This window comes from Loxodonta africana, chromosome 24 (genome assembly GCF_030014295.1).
Source record: "Loxodonta africana isolate mLoxAfr1 chromosome 24, mLoxAfr1.hap2, whole genome shotgun sequence".
Lineage (NCBI taxonomy): Eukaryota > Metazoa > Chordata > Mammalia > Proboscidea > Elephantidae > Loxodonta > Loxodonta africana.
Window position 1 is genome coordinate 13,385,005 of NC_087365.1, and position 22,730 is coordinate 13,407,734.

Sequence of the window (22,730 nt, forward strand, 5' to 3'; positions counted from 1 at the left end):
TTATTCATTGCCCAGCTTTCACAAGCATATGATGCGATTGAAAACACCATGGCTTGGGTCAGGCACACCTGAGTCTTCAAGGTGACACCTTTGCTTTTCAACACTTTAAAGAGGTCCTTTGCAGCAGACTTGCTCAATGTAATTCATCTTTTGATCATCAAACTGGTTTATGTGCCAACCCAATTCAAAGGAGATTGTGGGACTGAAGAAACAAGTGCTTATCAATAGGAAGGCAGTGGCGAACACTCTAGTAACGTCCAGGCAATAAACCCCCCTCCCAGGCTCCTAACCCTGCTTTAGAAGGCTGACCATAAGTGAATTGAGAGGGGGTATTTTTTTTTATTTTCTCAGAGTTCCCACTTCACATAACTTTTCCCACATCGACGGGAATACATTTGAGCTTCTATCTTAATATGTTCTAGCTGGAAAAGATCCTGTTAGCAACTGGTCTAGTCATTCTTAAGGACTAACTGGGGAAATTTAAAAAATATCAGCCACTGTTCCTCCGAGATATTCTGATCCAGTAGGTTTGAAGTAGGACCCAAGCATCTTTTTTCATATTTTCTCCAGGTGATTTTCATCTTCTTTTACAGGTAAGGAAAACATGGTCCAGAATGGTCGTGGCATTTCCCAGAATCTCTTTATTCCCAGGCCTGTATCTCACTGAGAAGCTGAGTGATCTCTGGGTCATTAGGGGAGCACTTAAGTGTGAAAGAGGGCAAGAAAAGCAGCCCAGACCAAGGGAAGATCTGCCTGTCAGAAACAGCCAGCATTTACATTGCAAACGCAAAGTAAATGCAGTTGAGTTATCTTTATGCCAAGTCCAGGCTCTCAGGTGAGTGCGTAAAGTGGAAATTCCACACAGGCAAGATTATGCCTGAAAATCCTTTAGGAAGCCCTTATGTTGTAAACTGAAACATCATCTTCTACAAAGCCAAAAAAAGCCAGTTTTTCACTCCAGCATTAGGAGAGATTGCAGCTCTTTATTAGGCTTTCATTGAGCAAAAGATGAAGTTTTGGGTTATACATAGAAGCAATGGCAAAGCAACAACAAAAACAACAATCTTCACTGACTAGCATCACACCCAATGCAAACAGAAGCCGGGCAGTTGCTGCCCTGCTGCAGAACCGTCTGAGGTCAGTAGCTCAGGGTTTGTCTGGAGCTCTCGCTTCCTGGCTCTGGCCCTCAACCCTAGGATCACAACCGTGAGCACTGCGTTTCCACCCTGCTGCAGAACCGTCTGAAGTCCGTAGCTCAGGGTTGGTCTGGAGCTCTCACTTCCTGGCTCTGGCCCTCAACCCTGGGATCACAACCGTGAGCACTGCGTTTCCACCCTGCTGCAGAACCCTCTGAGGTCAATAGCTCAGGGTTGGTCTGGAGCTCTCACTTCCTGGCTCTGGCCCCCAACCCTAGGGCCACAACCGTGAGCACTGCGTTTCCACCCTGCTGCAGAACTGTCTGAGGTCAGTAGCTCAGGGTTGGTCTGGAGCTCTCACTTCCTGGCTCTGGCCCTCAACCCTGGGATCACAACCGTGAGCACTGCATTTCCACCAGCTTTGAGTCACTTGGATTCATTATACCTTTACCATCACTTGCTGTCGAGTCAGTTTCCACTCATGTGACTCCATGTATGTGAGAGTAGAACTCTGCTTTACAGGCTCTTTCGATGGCTGATTTTTAAAAAGCGTGTCATTAGGCTTTTCTTCTGAGGGATCTCTGGGTAAACTAGAACCACCGACATTAACCGTTTGTACTACTACTCAGGTACTCCAAAGCTTTAGGCAACTGTAAATCCTCCAATATCCTTTTTTTCCATGCTTCATGCAACTGAATAGTGTCTCCTTACTAAGAGGTTGAGGGTCCCTGGTGTGGACTTAAGACACTAAAGCTAATTTCTCTTCCCCTGGGTTCCCATATGAGGGGACTTCTAAGGCGTCAATGAATAAAAATGAGTAGGTCTCAATCTGATTGAGAGGGGGCCTATTGGCAAGCTCTTCTGTTACTATAGATAAATCTTCCAACCCAGCTTTTATTCATAATGAAGCTGATGTTGATCTCCATAGGCCCGCATTTTTGAAAAATCTCTGTAGTGTGTTTCCTGTTGAGTAGTCAGGAGATTAGAGAAGCAATGGCTTTGCCAGACTTACTTGTGTTTCTTACCACAGTGAGTTAGCATTGTTATCATCAAAGGAAGTCTTGTTCTTTAGGGTCATCTATCTCTTTGGCCAGATGTGACTAGAGAAATGATGACATGGCTTCAGCTCTGGCCATAGCTTCCATCTAACTCAGGGCCCTGGCTGAAAATATTGCCAATCAGCAGGCGAATAATTTAATTCCACTAAAATAAGGTGTCTTTTTTTGTTGTTATTACCTTGGTTGAGCTAGATGACAGTGGCAGGACTGTTGATTTCCCCTTCAACCAGGGCAGCACGTGATTACCCCTAATTAAGGTGGAGAGCAAGGCAAAAGGTTTTTTCTACCCGCACAGGAAGAAGGAAGGCGCGTGCTTTGAGCTCAAAAATGGCTGTTAAACTGTCCTTCAGCAGGACCTCCCAGGGTCTATTTCCCCTCTGTTTTTGACATTAACCCAACCACATTATCAGAGGGTTATTTTCTATTTATAGAAAGTCACATCATTTGGAATATCAACACATTTAATTTCATAAGGGGCTTCAAATGTTGGCTATTTTGAAACAACAATATAATCCAGATCATTTACAGAAAGGCAATATGGTCGGCTCTCCTTCTGTGTTAAATGGGCCAAGATTGTTGACTCTAAATATACACCACATGGGGGCTTGGGATCATCATCAAGGCATCTAGACAGCCTGTGCAAATGGTGACCCAAGGAGCCTGGAGAATCAGAGAGAGCAAAGCTTTCTATTAGTTTGATTGTGCTGATTACATGGGCAAAGACATGGTGTTGGCTGCATCAGTGGCACTGAACCAGGAGACAAACAATAATGTACTGAATCCTGCAGCTGGAAGAGACATGTCTCTTCCATCTTACAGATGAGGAAACCAAGTTTAGAAAGATAGAGTTAACTGCACAAAGCTATATGGCGACTGGAAGAAACTGATTAGAACCCAGGCTTTCTGATTATTCATCCAATGTTCTTATATGAAGCTTCCTCTTTAGGATAATAATTACCAATTGTGGGTATATGAATTGTACTCTACCTTACCTCCCACCTCCCTTCCAGGAGCCAAAACTCTCATTCTGGCTCCACGGAAGAGAAGTTGAGCTACTGTTGCATTTTGGTCTATTTTATACTGTGTTGTAGGCTTGTAAACTCTCATAATCTCATGGGGCCTCTAAACCAAATCTTGCAAAGGGGTCTACCTTCTTTCAAACATACCAATCCCAGCCTTAGGAACATACTGGCCATGTCATCTTAGCAAACCTCTCCTTGCCTTTTTAAGACCCGGACACAAATATTAATTGTAAAGAATCTCTACTGCATATTCCCATGCTACTCCTTGGTCTCTACCCAGTGCTGGCTTCCATGAATATTACATATTTCCTACCTCCACTTTGCAGTGAAGATGGAGGAAGATACAGCCATCAGAAAATAAATAAATAGGTAATAGGTAAGTAAGTAAATATGTATGCACCTTTTGACTTGTCCCCTGTATGAAGGTTATGTACTGAAAGAATATTTTTTTTTTTAAGTGCTCTTAATTCTCTTAACTATTTAGGAAAATAACTCTCAAATATCCTTCTACATTTGAAGGATATGGAATACTCATAACAAAAGTAGTGGTTCCATATAGAAAGTGTTCTCTGAAAGGAGAAGATTGGACTATTTAAAATATTTAGCTGTGAAAGAAAAAAAAAAAAAAAAAACCTCCAGGTGCTTCTCATCCCTGCCATTTTCTTAGCTGAGAATTATTACCTTGTAATTGTTAAAATAAAGCTAAGAATGGGTGGTCATTCCATTTTACTAAAATATACCACATTTTCCTTCAGTTTTGAATCTCCACCTGAGCTAATACAGTGGATTAGTATGACTCTACCAAGTGCACAATAATCTGTGATATCTTCAGCAAGTTACATACCTAAAGCAGAACATCCCAGATGTCAGGGAATACAGCAGCTGACAGTGATTTTGTCCCATAACTCAGCTTCATCACAAAAGCGGGTCCTAATATTTCTTTCCCAACTCCATTTGCAAAGAAACCCCAGGAAAAGACCTTAACTGACCTATTTTGGGTTCCACGCCGAACTACATGAATGGTTAAGTTTGGGTAACTTGTCCAATCCTAATCACCACTAGCCACAGAAGTAAGATCATACTGGAATCTGGGAGTGCCCAGAGAGTTGGCCTTAAGAATTTCCTTTTCTTTGAGCTTTAATTGCCACATATTTAGTATTAAGAGAAGTTATTAAATACCTGCCTTGCTGAGAGTTTTGTGAAAATGTAATATCATGTGTTATAGGTCCAAGGGCAGGTCACGGGATACATCAGAAACCAGATCAATACTGGTTCCTCTTCCATTTTTAGCTCTTGCATATACCTACCCTACATCTCCTAGAACTCTTTCTAGAAGCTTTAGACCTAGTAACAGTATATATGAATTCCCCACACCCATTTACACATAATTAGTCCAACTCTAGACAAGTATTCTTTTCAAGGTATCTCTACACTTCCACAGTACATTCTCTGTTTATCTAAAAGTAATGGAAGAATAATGGACACCTTGCTTGGTTAAGGAGGGCTGGCAGAGGAGGACATGTATAAGCATCGAAGTCAACAAGCTACCCCAAGCTACATGAGACTGTAGATTGGTGTCTCTAGAGCATATTCAATTAGTCAGATATTCCCTCTTAGGAGAAAAAAAAAAAAATTAGACTTTGAAAAGCTGCCCACAGAGAGTACCAGTTGGGGAAATAGCCCTCTGACAACCTTAACTCAATAACTAAAAGTATCTGGTTGAAGCCTTCCTCATCCTAGGCACACTGGCTAACTGAAATGTGCTCACCAAACGCAGTAGCAAAAAAATTATATTACTCCATGCACTGTGGTTCTTACTAATGGAAAACGGTGCTATGGAGCATGGAGGCAGCATCAAGGGGCTTTGATCTCAGGGCCCAAGATCTCAGGTGTGCTTGCTATGAGTAGATCCTGGCGCAATGTGGGTCTGGAGGGGTATGTAGAGTTACCCACTTGGGAAGCTTTAATGTAGGGCAGTCTATGGTGACACCAAGCACGTGAACACTCCCATCAAGAAGGCCAGGAGCTTCCTTGGGGCTTGGCTTTCATCCTTAGGGAGTGAATTTAGACTCAAAAGATAAAACAGGTAAAGCCCACTTCTGACCACCAATGTCACAAATCAGCCTGGAGTGAGAAGGCAGTATGTGTGTCTGTGTGTATGTGTATGTGTGTGAGAGAGAGAGAGACAGAACACATAAAATGTTTCTAAGTCATTGGGGCACTTGAAGAACAAAAAGCAGCATGGCATATGTGCAAAGTCTGGGAATAATTTTCTTCAATTATGTCACAGCTGATTATCATCATTGTTTCCACCTGAAGAACATGCTTGGGCTAGTCAAAGGATACATTTTTATAGAGCATATAGGATGATTATTGTTATTACCATAACCACATTCTTGCACAGAATGTGAATATTTCAAAGATGGAATTTATTTTTTCAAACCCATATTTAAATCTTTATATTGCACCAAAAACTAAGGTCTCCGTAGATACTCAAATGATATTTATGGGCATTAAAAAAAAAAAAAAAAGAAAACATCCCCTAGCAAGAACACCGAGCACTTCATTGGCTCCTTCTAGGACTCCGAACGTTCACCACACCCCTGTGTTGGGTACAATTGAAGGATGGTGTGTTATGCTTTTTGCATTTCTGCAAATACTTGCCCACAGGAATTGGAGCTTGGCGGGAAGGATATAATTTTTCCATCAAAAATGTACGCATCATTTCATGTTTCATTTAAACCCTCTTTTTAAGAAACACAAAGATCCTAAGGCATTTCATGTCACTGACATAAGGCAGTCCCCACACTGATTTTTTTTTCTTTTTGGTAATCCGTAATGTGATTCTGAAATAAAAGCGACAAACAATTTTTAACACTACATATGTTCAAAGTCCTCTGCAAAGAAGGGGAAAAAATAGTCCTGGCACCAGAAGCTAAAGTGCAATGGTTCCTTTGTGACTGGTAATCAGGGAACAAGTAGCCATGTCCCTGACCTTGTCAAGTTAGCACTGAAGGCGGCATTCTAAACTGTTCAAGAGGCTGAATGTACATTTATTCAATGGATTCCCAATTCCATTTTCTGGGATAGAGGAATCTAGTCAGCTTTTTCAGCACTTTGTGAATTGTGTGTCTGCAAGTTGGAAGGCAGGGGGAGGAGTGCGGTGATAGTGCTAACTGCTTCCACATAGTTCGAACCAACTTTTTTTTTTTTTAAGCTCCAAAGGACACCAGTGAAGAACTCAATACCAGTTTTGTTCTCAGGCTATCCCCAGCCGACCTTGATGTCTAGACCATGCTGGGTAAGGTCTGGGTCCTTAGCTAGCAACAAGCCCAGAGCTAGGTACCTGTGGCAGAGCAATGCTACCGTATATGCTGCTGCCTCTGCAGGAGCTCCGCTTAACCTTTGGTGATCCAATTCCTTTTTGCTTTGAATTTTTTGTTGATATCGTGTGTTCTAAGTATGCTGAATCACGGAGTATGTTTGAATTTTTGGTAGGTAGTATGTTTTTTTTTTTTTTTCTTGTCCCCTCCCACAAGCCTACCCTGGGCATTCAGTGGTACATATTAAGTACCACTAAGTAGACCCCAGAGTCCTCACCAGGGCCTATTGGTACCTATGTGTAGCACATAAAATTTTTCAAAATTTTACCAAACATTCAGACACCTCATACAATACCCTGTAAAAACAGTAATTTGCAGCACATACCCCTTTTCTTGGTTTCAAATAGCCATAAGGGCCCCTGCCGTGTGGTAGCACATATTGTCAGTGGTCCAGCAGCTTCCCAATAAATTCCAGAGGCTGAAAAATTTCATGGTTACTATGTGTACTACCAGGCATGAAAGGGTTAAAGTGACAACTAGCAATACCACAGGTGTCTTGTTTCCTTCCAAAGGCACAGAATAAACAATTTAAATGACAAGTAGATAATATTTAACATTTTGAACAACAATCTGTGCTAAAAGCACAGTTTAAAAAAAAACAAAACAAAAAAAGGTATGTTAGGGAAGAGCCCCAAATCTATATGCAATGTGAGAAAACTTCCACATTCCTCCTACATAGAAGAAAGCTGATTTGGGTTTTCCAAGTGTAGCTCTTGGAATCCTCCCTGCCCATGATTTCCACAGCACCCACTAAAGGCCCTCAAAGATGAACCGAAGGCCCATCTCACTGAGCGCTCCCCCCATTGAGTGGGGTTGGTCTTGGGGGAAAAAATTCCGGAAACACCATTACCAACAGTTTGCTGAGACGCAGCTGAGGCCCAGCCTCAGGTGAGACATGGCCTCCACTCTGGATGGTTGCACCTGGCCACAGCTTTAGAGTTTCCCAGAATGCTACGCATCTGTCCATTAATGCTGCTGTGTAATTTGGTGGGGGTGGGGGGCCCTCCACTACCAAGTGGTCAGGTTTGCTTCAAACTACAACTAAGCCCAGGATTGGCACTTCAAGGTTTCTTTTTAAGTTGAAAAGATTCCTGGAAATCCACTGATCTTCCAGTTCAGAATCTTCCTCCCAAATCTTTTACCCACTGACTTAGATGACTTCCAGGAAGACTTAACACTGCTGTGTGCTGCAGGCTGCTTACTTGTACCTTTGGGGTATTTGAAAATACTAAACATGACTTCTACAAACTGAGAAATATCTCACAATATCAGCCTATTTGTAGCTTTTAGGGGTGAGAGGCACCCTTCACTACTTCTGATTTCTATGGAAAAAAAAAAAAATTAAAAGTATGTACATTGCTCCAGAGACCAATAGCCAAAAGCCATGTTAATCTCTCAGGTAGAATATAGGACAGGCACTGTGAAACCATTTCTTTGTCTAACTTCCTCATATGAAAGGGGTGTCTCGGAGGAGCCAAGTGGGGAAATCAGTATTTCACAAGGAATGGTATTTTTAGACCGCATGCAAAATAAGGAATGCATGAAACTGAGGATGTTAACACAATGCAGAGCAGCCTCCCTCCCCAAGTTAGGCGTTGGGCAGCTGCATTTCCACTGCTTATTTCCATAACAGCTTCTTATTTTGCTCACTTGTCTCTGTAATAAAGTCACTACTTGAGAAAAATGAGGCACTTATGGAAAGGTTACCATGCTACATGCTGTCAATTTTTTTATAAGCAACTCTGACATGTCTTCTCTGGGTTTTCCGAACTCAGTAATGTTACTACCTAACTTAGCTGAGAATGCCAGTGATAATTTTCATGTTTGATCCCTGGGTCTGTCCTCCATGTCCCTTATGTCTTCATTCTCGATTTCCATTTCTTTGTATTTTTGTCCTGTATTGTGGGATAATTCATCTATCTGGTCTTCTCATGGCAATAATTTGGCTCTGAGTAGTGAATTTTCTTTTTAGTTTTATTGTGGTAAATATATCATAAAATTCACCATTTTAACCTTATTTGGAGTATACAATTCAGTGACATTAACACATTCACAGTGTTGCGTAAGCATTATCACTAAAACTTTCTATCACCCCAAACAGAAACTCAGTACCCCTTAGCAGTAACTTGTCATTCCTCCCTCCCACCAGCACCTGGTAAACCCGAATCTACTTCTGTCTCTATGCATTTACCTGTTCTGTATGTTTCATATAAGTGGGATGATACGGTATTTGTTCTTTTGTATCTGCCTGATTTTACTCAGCGCAATGTTTTCAAGGTTCATCACATTATAGCATGTATCAGAACTTGACTGGTTTTTCAATAATTCAATCCAGAAATCAATGTTTGTTTTTTTCTAGTTCTAGAAAGTCCTTTTTGCAGCCCAACTGTACCTTTTTAAGAATTTTCCTTGATTTTTCTGTTAAAGTGCTGCTCCATCTCTTCGACTAAAGCCCCTTCAATCTTCAGAGTCAACTGTCCTGTTTACCAGGGCCTCCTCCCTCAGGTTACTAAAAAAACTAAGTCTCCTTAAATACGTGCTGGTGACAGCACCCTCACAGTTCAGGCTGTGGGCAAATTAAACAAGTGGATGGACGATAAAAGAACATGTTTGTTCCTAGTCTTATCACTGGGTTCCAATACTCCAATCAGATAGATTTGTCTAGATGTCAAAGTTCCCAGGCACACAGGCATCTCTCCTTTGCAGAAGCGTTTCAGAGGCAGTGCTTGAGTGTGTCATTCCCTGTCATGTGGTAGATGATATTTCAGATGGTGGAACGTCTATCAGTATAGGTTTCTGAGTAACCTAGAGTCCTCTGCTGACTCACTATATACAAGTAGTGCGAGCAATAAATAAAACTTGGCTGCCACAGAAGTTTGGAGGTCATTCATAACTGCAACATAAGCTAGCCTAGCCTAACCGAAGCAACCACCAAGTGCTGTTGGTTCTACTGTCAACATAAATTCCATACCTGACAATCTCTTACCTCCTTTCCATCATCACTCTATTCCAAAGCACCCTCATCTAATGTCTCCATTTACTGCAGGGTTTTTTAATCCATCCTCGCTTTTCTATTCTGATACCTCTGAATACTATTTTCCAAAGAGCAGCCAGACTGTCACATAACAGGTGAACCACTTTGTGTCCCTCTTTTGCCCAAAACCCCCAACAAATTCCCATTAAACTTAGAATATAATTCAAAGTCTTGCCATGAACCATAATGTCCTATGATCTGACCCCTGCCTATTTCTCCAAATCTGTCTCCAGTCATTCTTTCTTCTCTCTGCTCCAACCACACTGGCTAGCTTAACATTGCTTGGAAGCAGTACGTTCATTCTTTTCTAAGGGTTTTTCTTTTGCTGTTTCTTTTTGTGGAATGTTCTCCTTCAAGATCTCTTTGTTGCTTCGCTTGCTCTCTCCCATCCTGTAAGTCTCTTTTCTAAGAATACATCCTCAGAGCGATCTCTACCTTATCTAAAATTGCATCCCCAATAACTCACTATCCAATTACTCTTATTTATTTTGTAAAGCACTCTTTGAACTACCTTATTTTTCTACCCCTTATTTGGTTAATTTATGTTTCTCTCTCTTCCTAGACTATGAACATCATAAGGCAAGGATTTTGTTTTTCATCATTCTTTCCCTGGTATCTAGACAACTCTCTGCCACTTAGTGGCATTCAATAAATATTTATTAAGTCAGTGAATTAATGAATAAATACCTTAAACAATCAAGATATCAAAACAATGTTGCAATGAAAAGAAACCTGAATGAGAAGCAATATTCTTTTTTTCATAAGTCCTTAACTATTTTTTAAGCAGAGCAAACCACAAAATCAAAGTATTGCTAGGTAACCAATTTGTATAGCTCTTATGATTTATGCATTAGGTAAAACCTGACTTGTTCAAATTAGCTTGTTTAAATTAACCAAGTGCATATTTAAATAAGAAGTCTTCTAAAAGAAATTCAGCACCAGATATGTTGACATTTACAATGGCAATAACTAAGTTGTATTTCTCAACCCATTATCAAAACTGCTACAACAGACACAAGGAATAAGCAAGAAAAAGATATTAACTTAAAGACAGTGTAGGCAAGTGAGGAAACTGGAGCAAAAATCACTAGGTAGGAAACACTAGGCTAAGGCATTTCAATGAAAAATAACCTTCTGAACAGTTTAACTGGAGAGAATCCATCAGTAGGAATCATCGCTGAGCTGTACATGCAGCCGACACCTTTAGTCTTCATTATCATCACCTTGATGTTATGTGTTTATGTGAATTTCCCTCACATGCCAAGATGACACATCTAAACTCCCATTAGTAAGGCATATTCTTTGATTATTATTCTAGTGGAAATGATGGCTTTGTAGTTATCAACTTGCTTAGCAATCAGCTTCCACTCATAGAACATTCTATACCTTTGCAAAGTAGATGGTCCAGGAGAGAAGAATTTACTATGGCCAAGAGACATATTGAAGGTAACCAGCTTTCACAGGGATTGAGCTTCTCACTTGGTCTCACTGGCATTACAAAAAGGAGTGGCCATGAGACGCTTAGCTCTGTGACTGCAGTCTTAAGTATGTCACTTAGCCTTGCAATGCTGGGTGAGAATGAGAATAATAATATGTCTCCTAAGTACTGTATAAGGTTGTTGTGAAGATAAAGTAATACATGTTAGAAACTTTTGAAAAGTGGCTATTTTAGTTTAGTTTTTTTTTTTTAATTCTGCTACTTAGATGTGATTCAAGATATCTCATAAATCAAAGTCCTTATTTTTATACCTTTCAAAGGAAGAGAGAAAGAAAGAGCGAGCACCAAAATGGATGTTTGACTATGTGATCTTTATGTCTACTTGAGATTAACACTGTTCTTAACTGTTTTAGAAATGTTGAAACTAATTTACAAAAACAATGCTGATATTTCTTTAAACACACAAAGGCATCAGGAAATATCTCTCACTAGGAGACCCCAACATCTACTTCCATTTCCAAACATTCCACAATAATCCATTTCCTGCCTAAGGAGAAAGTTAAACTCATGGTCTACCAGAAAATGGAACATAATTCTTATAGCACTCGTGTGAATATCTGAGGAGAAAAACAAACTCAGGAGGAAAATGCACAGGATTGTGCATTGTATGAAACCTATTTGCTGTTTAACATCTAAATTGCCAAACCTCTGAAATCGAAGGCTGGTGTCTCTAGTTATTGTCTCGCTTTTTTTTATTTGAGTAATTCTTCAGTGCATCACTAAACGTATCCCAAAGATCTTGCTAAATAAGCAGAATAGAAAGCATTATGGATACTCTGAGGGAAGCATTTAGTTTCATAAAAAATCTTGGTAATGACGACTTAGCTATCAATAATGCAAGCCTACTCCAATCTCACACTCGTAAGCCACTTTAGGAAATTTTGTCTATTTAGCACTTCAGGAAGGTTCTGTATAGATACCAAATAGATACCAAAACATTATAAACATATAACAGGAACCAAAGAACTTAACTCTTGAAGGAAAACAGCACAGGATGATACCTTATTATTAATCTTAATGAAATCTACCCTGTTTTCACTTCCTATACAACCCACAGTACCTAGAGAAGTACAGATGAATTTGATTACTTCACCCATCTTCACAGTCAAAACTGACTGATCAATAAAATCCTGGCAGTCAACTAATTACAGGAAAGTATGTCATCAACCATGTGATAAGAAATGAAGTAGGGTCAAGTCTACAAGCTTCGGCTCAATGACGAGGTCTATTTGATAATCATGTAATTGATCTGCTTTTTGAAATTGAGGATCAAATTGCACCATCTTGAATGTTCTCTATGACCTGATTGTGTTGTTCTCCCTACCTCGCGGTGATTCTTGGCCAGCCATTCCTTGATAGTGCCGAGGGCAATGACTGCAGCGGGCTCATTTGGGAAGCCTAAGTGAAGAACAGAATAAAGTAAATGAACAACAACAAAAAAGACAAAGGTGATAGAGAGATCAATCATGCCATAATACTGGAGTCTTGTCATTTACACAGTATTCAGTCCAACCAATAAGAATTGAGTAAGGCAGGCCTCATTGGATTCACACAGATGTGAAACCTGTGATCCTGTACACAAGGATTGAGATGACTGGCCCCACACTAGTCTACAGGTAAAAACAACAAAGGACTTAATTGTCTCTTCAACTCAACATTATCAACTAAATATACAAGTATATATATATACTACAAAGCTATATACTACAAAGCTTACAAAGCACTTCCATATAATTTTCTTATAAGAGGTACTAAGTTATTACCCTCAGTTTGCAAATCAAGGAAATACAGCTCAGAGAAAGCAAACACTTGGCTCAAGGTCACAAGGTCAGCAATACTCCATAAATGACCTGTCACATGACAGGGAAAGTTACTTGCCAAATAGTCATACCACTGAATGTTATCAGAATTCAAAGGAGGTAATGTCTGTTCTAATTTTAGCCATCAAAAATGATATTTGGTGGCACAACCACTTTGGAAATCGATGTGGCACTTCCTTGAACAACTAGAAATAGAACTACCATAGGATCTAGCAATCCCACTCCTTGGAATACATCCTAGATAATTAAGAGCCTTTACACGAACAGATATATGCACACCCATGTTCATTGCAGCACTGTTTACAGCAGCAAAAAGATGGAAGCAACCAAGGTGCCCATCAACGGATGAATGGATAAATGAATTATAGTACATTCACACAATGGAATACTATGCATTGATAAAGAACAATGATGAATCCATGAAACTTTTCATGAGATGGAGGAATCTGGAAGATATTACGCTGAGTGAAATTAGTCAGTTGCAAAAGAACAAATTTTGTATAAGACCACTATTATAGAACTTGAGAAATAGTTTAAACAGAGAAGAAAATATTCTTTGACGGTTATGAGAGGGGGGAGGAAGGGAGGGAAAGAGAGGGGTTTTCACTAATTAGATAATAGGTAAGTTTTATTTTAGGTGAAGGGAAAGACAACACACTATACCGGCAAGGTCAGCACAACTGGACTAAACCAAAAGCAGTTTCCTGAATAAACTGAATGCTTTGAAGGCCAGTGCAGCAGGGGCAGGGGCTTGGGGACCATGGTTTCAGGGGACATCTAAGTCAATTGGCATAAGAAAATCTATTAACAAAACATTCTGCATCCCACATTGGAGAGTGGCACCTGGGGTCTTAAACGCTAGCAAGCAGCCATCTAAGATGTATCAACTGATCTCAACCCAGCTGGAGCAAGGAAGAATGAAGAACACCAAAGGCACAAGGTAATTATGAGCCCAAGACACAGGAAGGACCGTATAAACCAGAGGCTATATCAGCCTGGACCAGAAGAACTAGATGGTGCCCGGCCACAACTGATGACTGCCTTGAAAGGGAACACAACAGAGAAGCCCTGAGGGAGCAAGAGAACAGTGGGATGCAGACCCTAAATTCTCATAAAAAGGCCAGACTTAATGGTTAGACTGATACTGAAAGGACCCCAGAGGTCATGGTCCCTGGACCTTCTTTTAGCCCAAGACAGGAACCATACCTAAAGCCAACTCTTCAGACAGGAATTGGACTGGACTATGGGATGGAAAATGACACTGGTGAAGAGTGAGCTTCTTGGATCAAGTAGACACATGAGACTATGTTGGCATCACCTATCTGGAGGGGAGATGAGAGGGCAGAGGGAGCTAGAAGCTGGCCAAATGGGCATGAGGAGAGAGAGTGGAGGGAAGGATTGTGCTGTCTCATTAAAAACAAAACAAAACAAAACAAACCCACTGCCGTTGAGTTGATTCCAACTCATAGTGACCATATAGGACAGAGTAGAACTTCCCCATAGAGTTTCCAAGAAGCACCTGGCAGATTTGAACTGCCATCCTCTTGGTTAGCAGCCGTAGCACTTAACCATTACGCCACCAGGGTTTCTGCTGTCTCATTAGGGGGAGAGAAATTAGGAGTATATAGCAAGGTGTATATAAATTTTTGTATGAGATGCTGACTTGATTTGTAAGCTTTCACTTAAAACACAATAAAAATGAATTAAAAAAATGATGTTTGGAATTAAGTCAAAATGGCTTGGCCTGATTTTGTAGTATGGGTTTACTTTTAGAAATGCAGCAAGAATGACAGACATATGCTATGTCCCAGCAAGCATGAGCACACATACTCGGAGTTACTAAAACACACTTAAAATATCGTTTTAGCTTATACAAATCTAGCACATTCCAGAACCTGTAGAATTATCAGATATTCTGCCAAAAAAGATAAAAATATGTGAAGGAATAACCTATAAATTATATATTTATGGGGCTGAAAGAAGAAATGGGAGTGACTATTCTATTGGAACTACTCTTTTGAAGCTCATCAGTGGGTTCCTAATCACCAAATTCCATAGCCTTTCAATTTGTATTCACCCTTCCTGGTATTAGATGTGCTCGACGAATTTTTCAAGTTTCAATATCTTTTCACCTCGTGAATTTTTCTTTCTTTCTTTTATTTATTTTTTAAGATATTTTAAAGTATAGAAGTCAGTGGTTTTTAGTATCTTCACAAAGTTGTGCAACCATCACCCCTCAGTCCAGAATATTTTCATTATCCTAAAAAGAAACCCCTTTCTCATTAACATTCACTCCCCATTTCTACCTCTCCCTAGCCCTTAGCAAATACTAATCTAATTTCTGTCTGTATGGATGTGCTGAATTCTCCTCCTAAATTTTTCAACACTAACTTCTTTAATGTCTCCTTCTAACTGTTTGACCAATTATTCCCAGGCTTATTTTTCTAGAAGTGTCCGTTAAATATATGTCATCCCCAATATCCTAAACTCAGCCCTCTTCTTTCTCTATAGTCTCCATTTCGGCCAACTCCAGCATCATCTACTAGCATGTCTATAAAGATGTCTCCCAGTCAGGGAGGCTCCAGTGACTTCCTCTGCATAGGTGCAAAAAGAGAGAACCAGTTGCCATCAAGCTGTTTCCAATTCATGGCGACATCGTATGTGCCACAGTATAACTGTGCTGCATTATCTTTCCATGGCTGATTTCCCAGAAGTAGAAGGCCAGTCTTTCTGAGGCACCTGTGGGAATATTAGAACCCCAACCTTCCAGTTAGCAGCCAATGGCATTAACAATTTGCACTGCTGAGGGACCCCAAAAGGAATGAAGTATTGCTGAAATTGAGAGATCTGAGATTTAAAAGACCCAGTGGTACCAGAGGGCAAACACAGTCCAGTAGCTCACACTGTTGGTGCAGATCTCAGTAGACTTTCAGACAAAGAATGCTGACAGAACAGAAACAAAAGGAGGAGGTGTTTGTCCCATTACCAAGAACAAATGTTGGTTTCTGATTAGATTTCTACAGGCTTTGATAGAGGGAGGATTATGAAAGGGGACAAAACAAAGCCAGGGTAAGCTTCATTTGTCTTTATTTATAGACCAGAGAGAATCACTGTGGCATGAAAAATATACAAGAATTCTTGAGGTTTTATAAATTAATCTATGATTGCTTCAAATGTTGATTTGTTTTCATTGTTTAATCCCATTTATTTTCTTTGAATGCATGCTGCAAAATGTAAAACTCTTAAAATTGGAAAAAAAATCTGTTAATTAATATATCAGTTAATTACTTAAACAAATTATTATTGAACCAGAAAAGAGTAGAAATACAGACACTTCTAATGAGCCCCTGTACTCTGAAAGCCCAAAGTCTTCATTTTGGAAAACGATATGACGCTTCCTTAGAAAGCTAAAAATAGAAATACCATATGATCCAGCAATCGCACTCTTAGGAATGTATTCTAGAGAAATACGAGCTGTCACACGAATAGACACATGCACACCCATGTTAGTTGCAACACTGTTCACAATAGCAAAAAGATGGAAATAACCTAGAAGCCCTTCAACAGATGAATGGATAAACAAACTGTGGTATATACACACAATGGAGTATTATGCAACGGTAAAGAACAATGATTAATCTGTGAAACATCTCATAACGTGGATGAATCTGGAGGACATTATGCTGAGTGAAATAAGTCAATCACAAAAGGACAAATATTGTATGAGACCCCTACTGTAAAAACTCATTAAAACATTTACATACAAAAAGACACAGTCTTTGATGGTTACTAGGGAGGGGAGGGGTGGGGATGGAAAAGCTATTAAGAGATAAGTGGAAACTTTGGTGAAGGGTAAGATAGTACACAATTTATTGGGGAAGCCAGCACAAACCGTACAAGGCAAGGTCATGGTTGCTCCATACCAAGCTCCCTGAAGGACCGAATTGCTGGGCTGAGGTCTATGGGGACCATGATCTCAGGGAATAGCTAGCTCAATTCACATAACACAATTTATAAAGAATATGTTCTACATCATACTTTGGTGATTAGTGTCTGGGGTCTTAAAAGCCTGTTAATGGTCATCTAGGATATTCCACTGGTCTCACCCCTTTGGGAGCAAGGAAAGATGAAGAAAACTAAAGATACAAGGGAATCATTAGTCCAAAGGACTAATGGACGACATCTATCATGACCTCCACCAGACTGAGTCTAGTAAATCTAGATGGTGCCCAGCTACCACCACTGGCTGTTCTGGCAGGCATCACAATAGAGGGTCCCGGATAGAGCTGGAGAAAAATGTAGAACAAAATTCAAACTTAAAAAAAAAAAAAAAGTAGACCAGGCTTACTGGCCTGACGCAGGCTGGAGAAACCCTGAGAGTATGGCCCCTGCACACCCTTTCAGCTCAGTAATGAGGTCACTCCTAAGGTTCACCCTTCAGTCAAAGATTGAATAGGCCCATGGAACAAAACAAGACCAAAGGGGCACAGTAGCCCTGAGCCAAGAACTGGAAGGTAGGAGGGAACAGGAAAGCTGGCAATAGGGAACTCAGGGCTGAGAAGGGAGAGTATTGATGTGTCATGGGGTTGTTAACCAGTGTCATACAGCAATGTGTGTACTAACTGTTTGTTGAGAAACTAGTATGTTCTATAAACCTTCATCTAAAGTTCAATTAAAAAAAAAAAAAAAAGCCCAAAGTCTGGAAGAGGAAATTGATAAGCAACAGACAACCACAATAGAGCATGGCGTGTCCACTATGGGTTTGAAGACACAGGCGAATGAATCTAAGCAAGAAGGAGTTGGGCAAGGGGATGCCAAGAAACAATAGAGTATTTGAGGGGAGGATTTACAAAATGAGGATCTGAGGGGAAGGTGTCCTGAGAAATAAACAGCAAGCAGGAAGAACTTAACGAAACAAGTGAGAGAAAGTGAAGGGGGAAGAGAGCAGGATGAATCTCTAGGGACTGCAGAAGGGAAGATGGAGGCTGGGATGGCATTGGGGTTAGGGCATTAACCACAGGGTTCTCTTAGCCCACCTCTTCCCTGAGTTTAGCACTCACACTTGTAATCATTTATATACTTCCCCTTGCTATGTTTCGGCACCAAAAATGCAGCATTCTTCCCTAAAATGGACTTTTTCCACAGCCATATTTGACTGCTCCCCCTACATACTTCTGGTAACAGAGTTCTGAAGACATTGTTACTCTGAAATCTATTTTGCTGTTCTTTCCTTTCCTTTCTTTCCCACTGCCATTGGTCTCCTTTAGGGCATGCTCAACACTCACCTAGACCACTACAGTAGACTCCTAATTGTTCTCCTTTAGTCTTCCCCTTTGTCCATTCTAGCCAACACACCACTTCCGAAAGACCCCTCCTAAAACATAGCTATCACCTTGCCACAACATTACACAAAACAATGGTGGCTTTGCTGGCTCTTCAGCTCCTGCAGAATAAATTCTAGCTTTGTAGTTTGGCATCACAAGCTTCCTAGACTTTGTGTCTCGATTGTACTTATTTATTCTCCTCCGAATAAATCCTTCTTAAAATTTTGAATACATTTAAGAAGTACTTAAATTACAAAATTATAGGGCTATATAAAGCTAATAAATTTTACAGTCAAATCCAGTTGCAACGGCCATCGACATTAACATTTACCTTTAAAGATGCAATTTCCCACAGAAAACATTCTTAAAGAACCATAGTAACTATGGTTAATTCTCAATTATTTGTGACCTCCTGGTTACTCTCTCACAACCATCAAAGCTTCTGACACCTGGGTTATGTTTTCATCTGTACCTCAATATTCTTTTTCACAACCCTGCATAATTTTAATGCCCAAAAGGATGACCTGCTCAACACCTGGCTTGACAGTCAATTGACATGCTCATTTTTTTTTAAATAATTTTTATTGTGCTTTAAGTGAAAGTTTACAAATCAAGTCAGTCTCTCACACAAAAACCCATATACACCTTGCTACACAATCCCAGTTACCCTCCCCCTAATGAGACAGCCTGCTCTCTCCCTCCACCCTCTCTTTTTGTGTCCTTTTCACCAGCTTCTAACCCCCTCCACCCTCTCATCTCCCCTCCAGGCAGGAGATGCCAACATAGTCTCAAGTGTCTACCTGACCCAAGAAGCTCACTCCTCACCAGCATCCCTCTCGAACCCATTGTCCAGTCCAATCCATGTCTGAAGAGTTGGCTTCGGGAATGGTTCCTGTCCTGGGGCAACAGAAGGTCTGGGGGCCATGACCACCAGGGTCCTTCCAGTCTCAGTCAGACCATTAAGTCTGGTCTTATGAGAATTTGGGGTCTATATCCCACTGCTCTCCTGCTCCCTAAGGGGTTTCTCTGTTGTGTTGCCTGTCAGGGCAGTCATCTGTTGTAGCCGGGCACCATCTGGTCTCATGATGATGTAGTCGCTGGTTCATGTGGCCCTTTCTGTCTCTTGGGCTCGTAATCACCTTATGTCCTTGGTGTTCTTCATTCTCCTTTGATTCAGGTGGGTTGAGATCAACTGATACGTCTTAGATGGCTGCTTGCTAGCATTTAAGACCCCAGATGCCACTCTTCAAAATGGGACGCAGAATGTTTTGTTAATAGATTTTATTATGCCAATTGACTTAAATGTCCCCTGAAACCATGGTCCCCAGACCCCTGCCCCTGCTAAAGTAGTTCTTATCTACTATCTAATTAGTGAATACCCCTCTTCCACCGTCCCTCCCTCCCCCCCTACTCTCGTAACCACAAAAGAATGTTTTCTTCTCAGTTTAAACTATTTCTCAAGTTCTTATAATAGTGGTCTTATACAATATTTGTCCTTTTGCAACTGACTAATTTCACTCAGCATAATGCCTTCCAGGTTCCTCCATGTTATGAAATGTTTCACAGATTCCTCACTGTTCTTTATCGATGCATAGTATTCCATTGTGTGAATATACCATACTTCATTTATCCATTCATCCTTTGATGGGCACCTTGGTTGCTTCCATCTTTTTGCTATTGTAAGCAGTGCTGCAATAAACATGGGTGTGCATATATCTGTTCATATAAAGGCTCTTATTTCTCTAGAATATATTCCAAGGAGTGGGATTGCTGGATCATATGGTAGTTCTATTTCTAGCTTTTTAAGGAAGTGCCAAATCGATTTCCAAAGTGGTTGTACCATTTTACATTCCCACCAGCAGTGTATAAGTGTTCCAATCTCTCCACAGCCTCTCCAAAGTTTATTATTTTGTGTTTTTTAGATTAATGCCAGCCTTGTTGGAGTGAGATGAAATCTCATTGTAGTTTGATCTGCATTTCTCTAATGGCTAATGATTGTGAACATTTCCTCATATATCTGTTAGCTACCTGAATGGCTTCTTTAGTGAAGTGTCTATTCATATCTTTTGCCCATTTTTTAATTGGGTTATTTGTCTTTTTGCAGTTGAGTTTTTGCAGTATTATGTAGATTTTAGAGATCAGGCACTGATCAGAAATGTCATAGCTAAAAACTTTTTCCCAGTCTGTAGGTAGTCTTTTTACTCTTTTGGTGAAGTCTTTGGATGAGCATAAGTGTTTGATTTTTAGGAGCTCCCAGTTATCTAGTTTTTCTTCTGCATTCTTTATAATGTTTTCTATACTGTTCATGCCATGTATTAGGGCTCCTAACGTTGTCCCTATTTTTTCTTCCATGATCTTTATCATTTTAGATTTTATATTTAGGTCTTTAATCCATTTTGAGTTAGTTTTTGTGCATGGAGTGAGGTATGGGTCTTGTTTCATTTTTTTGCAGATGGATATCCAGTTATGCCAGCACCATTTGTTAAAAAGACTGTCTTTTCCCCATTTAACTGTTTTGGGGCCTTTGTCAACTATCAGCTGCTCACATGTGGATGGATTTATGTCTGGATTCTCAATTCTGTTCCATTGGTCCATGTATCTGTTGTTGTACCAGTACCAGGGTGTCTTGACTACTGTGGCTGTATGATAGGTTCTAAAATCAGGTAAAGTAAGGCCTCCTACTTTGTCCTTCTTTTTCAATAATGCTTTACTTATTCAGGGCTTCTTTCCCTTCCATATGAAGTTAGTGATTTGTTTCTCCATCTCGTTAAAGAATGTCATTGGGATTTGGATTGGAATTGCATTAAATGTATAGATCGCTTTTGGTAGAATAGGCATTTTTATAATGTTAAGTCTTCTTATCCATGAGCAAGATATGTTTTTCCACTTACGTAAGTCTCTTTTGGTTTCTTGCAGAAGTGTACTGTAGTTTTCTTTGTATAAGTCTTTTACATCTCTGGTAAGATTTATTCCTAAGTATTCTATCTTCTTGGGGGCTACTGTAAATGGCATTGATTTGGTGATTTCCTCTTCGAAGTTCTTTTTGTTGGTGTAGAGGAATCCAACTGATTTTTGTATGTTTATGCTGTATCCCGATACTCTGCTGAACCCTTCTATTACTTTCAGTAGTTTTCTTGAGGATTCCTTAGGGTTTTCTGTGTATAACATCATGTCATCTGCAAATAGAGGTGATATTACTTCTTCCTTGCCAATCTGGATGCCTTTTATTTATCTAGCCGAATTGCTCTGGCTAGGACCTCTAGCACAACGTTGAATAAGAGTGGTGATAAAGGGCATCCTTGTCTGGTTCCCGATCTCAGTGGGAATGTTTTCAGGCTCTCTCCATTTGGGGTGATGTTGGCTGTTGGCTTTGTATAAACGCCCTTTATTATGTTGAGAAATTTTCCTTCTATTCCTGTTTTGCTAAGAGTTTTTATCATGAATGAATGTTGAACTTTGTCAAATGCCTGTTCTGCATCAATTGATAAAATCATGTTATTCTTGTCTTTTCTTTTATTTATGTGGTGGATTATATTAATTGTTTTTCTAATGTTGAACCATCTCTGCATAGCTGGTATGAATCCCACTTGGTCGTGGTGAATTATTTTTTTGATATGTTGTTGAATTCTATTGGCTAGAATTTTGTTGAGGATTTTTGCATCTACATTCATGAGGGATATAGGCCTATAATTTTCTTTTCTTGTGGTGTCTTAACCTGGTTTTGTTATCAGGGATATAGTGGCTTCGTAGAATGAATTTGGTAGTATTCTATCCGTTTCTATGCTCTGAAATACCTTTAGTAGTAGTGGTGTTAACTCTTCTCTGAAAGTTTGGTAGAATTCTGCAGTGAAGCCGTCTGGACCAGGGCTTTTTTTTTGTTGAGAGTTTTTTGATTACCTTTTCAATCTCTTCTTTTGTTATGGGTCTATTTAGTTGTTCTACCTCTGTTTGTGTTAGTTTAGGTAGGTAGTGTGTTTCTAGGAGTTCATCCATTTCTTCTAGGTTTTCAAATTTGTTTAAGTATAGTTTTTCATAGTAATCTGATATGATTCTTTTAATTTCAGTTGGGTCTGTTGTAATATTGCCCATCTCATTTCTTATTCAGATTATTTGCTTCCTCTCCTGCTTTTCTTTTGTCAGTTTGGCCAATGGTTTATCAATTTTGTTGAGTTTTTCAAAGAACCAGCTTTTGGTCTTGTTAATTTTTTCGATTGTTTTTCTGTTTTCTATTTCCTTTAGTTCAGCTCTAATTTTTATTATTTGTTTTCTTCTGGTGCCTGTGGGTTTCTTTTGTTGCTCTCTTTCTATTTGTTCGAGTTGTAGGGATAGCTCCTTGATTTTGGCCCTTCTTCTTTTTGGATGTGTGCATTTATTGATATAAATTGGCCTCTGAGCACTGCTTTTGCTGTGTCCCAAAGGTTCTGATAGGAAGTGTTTTCATTCTCATTGCATTCT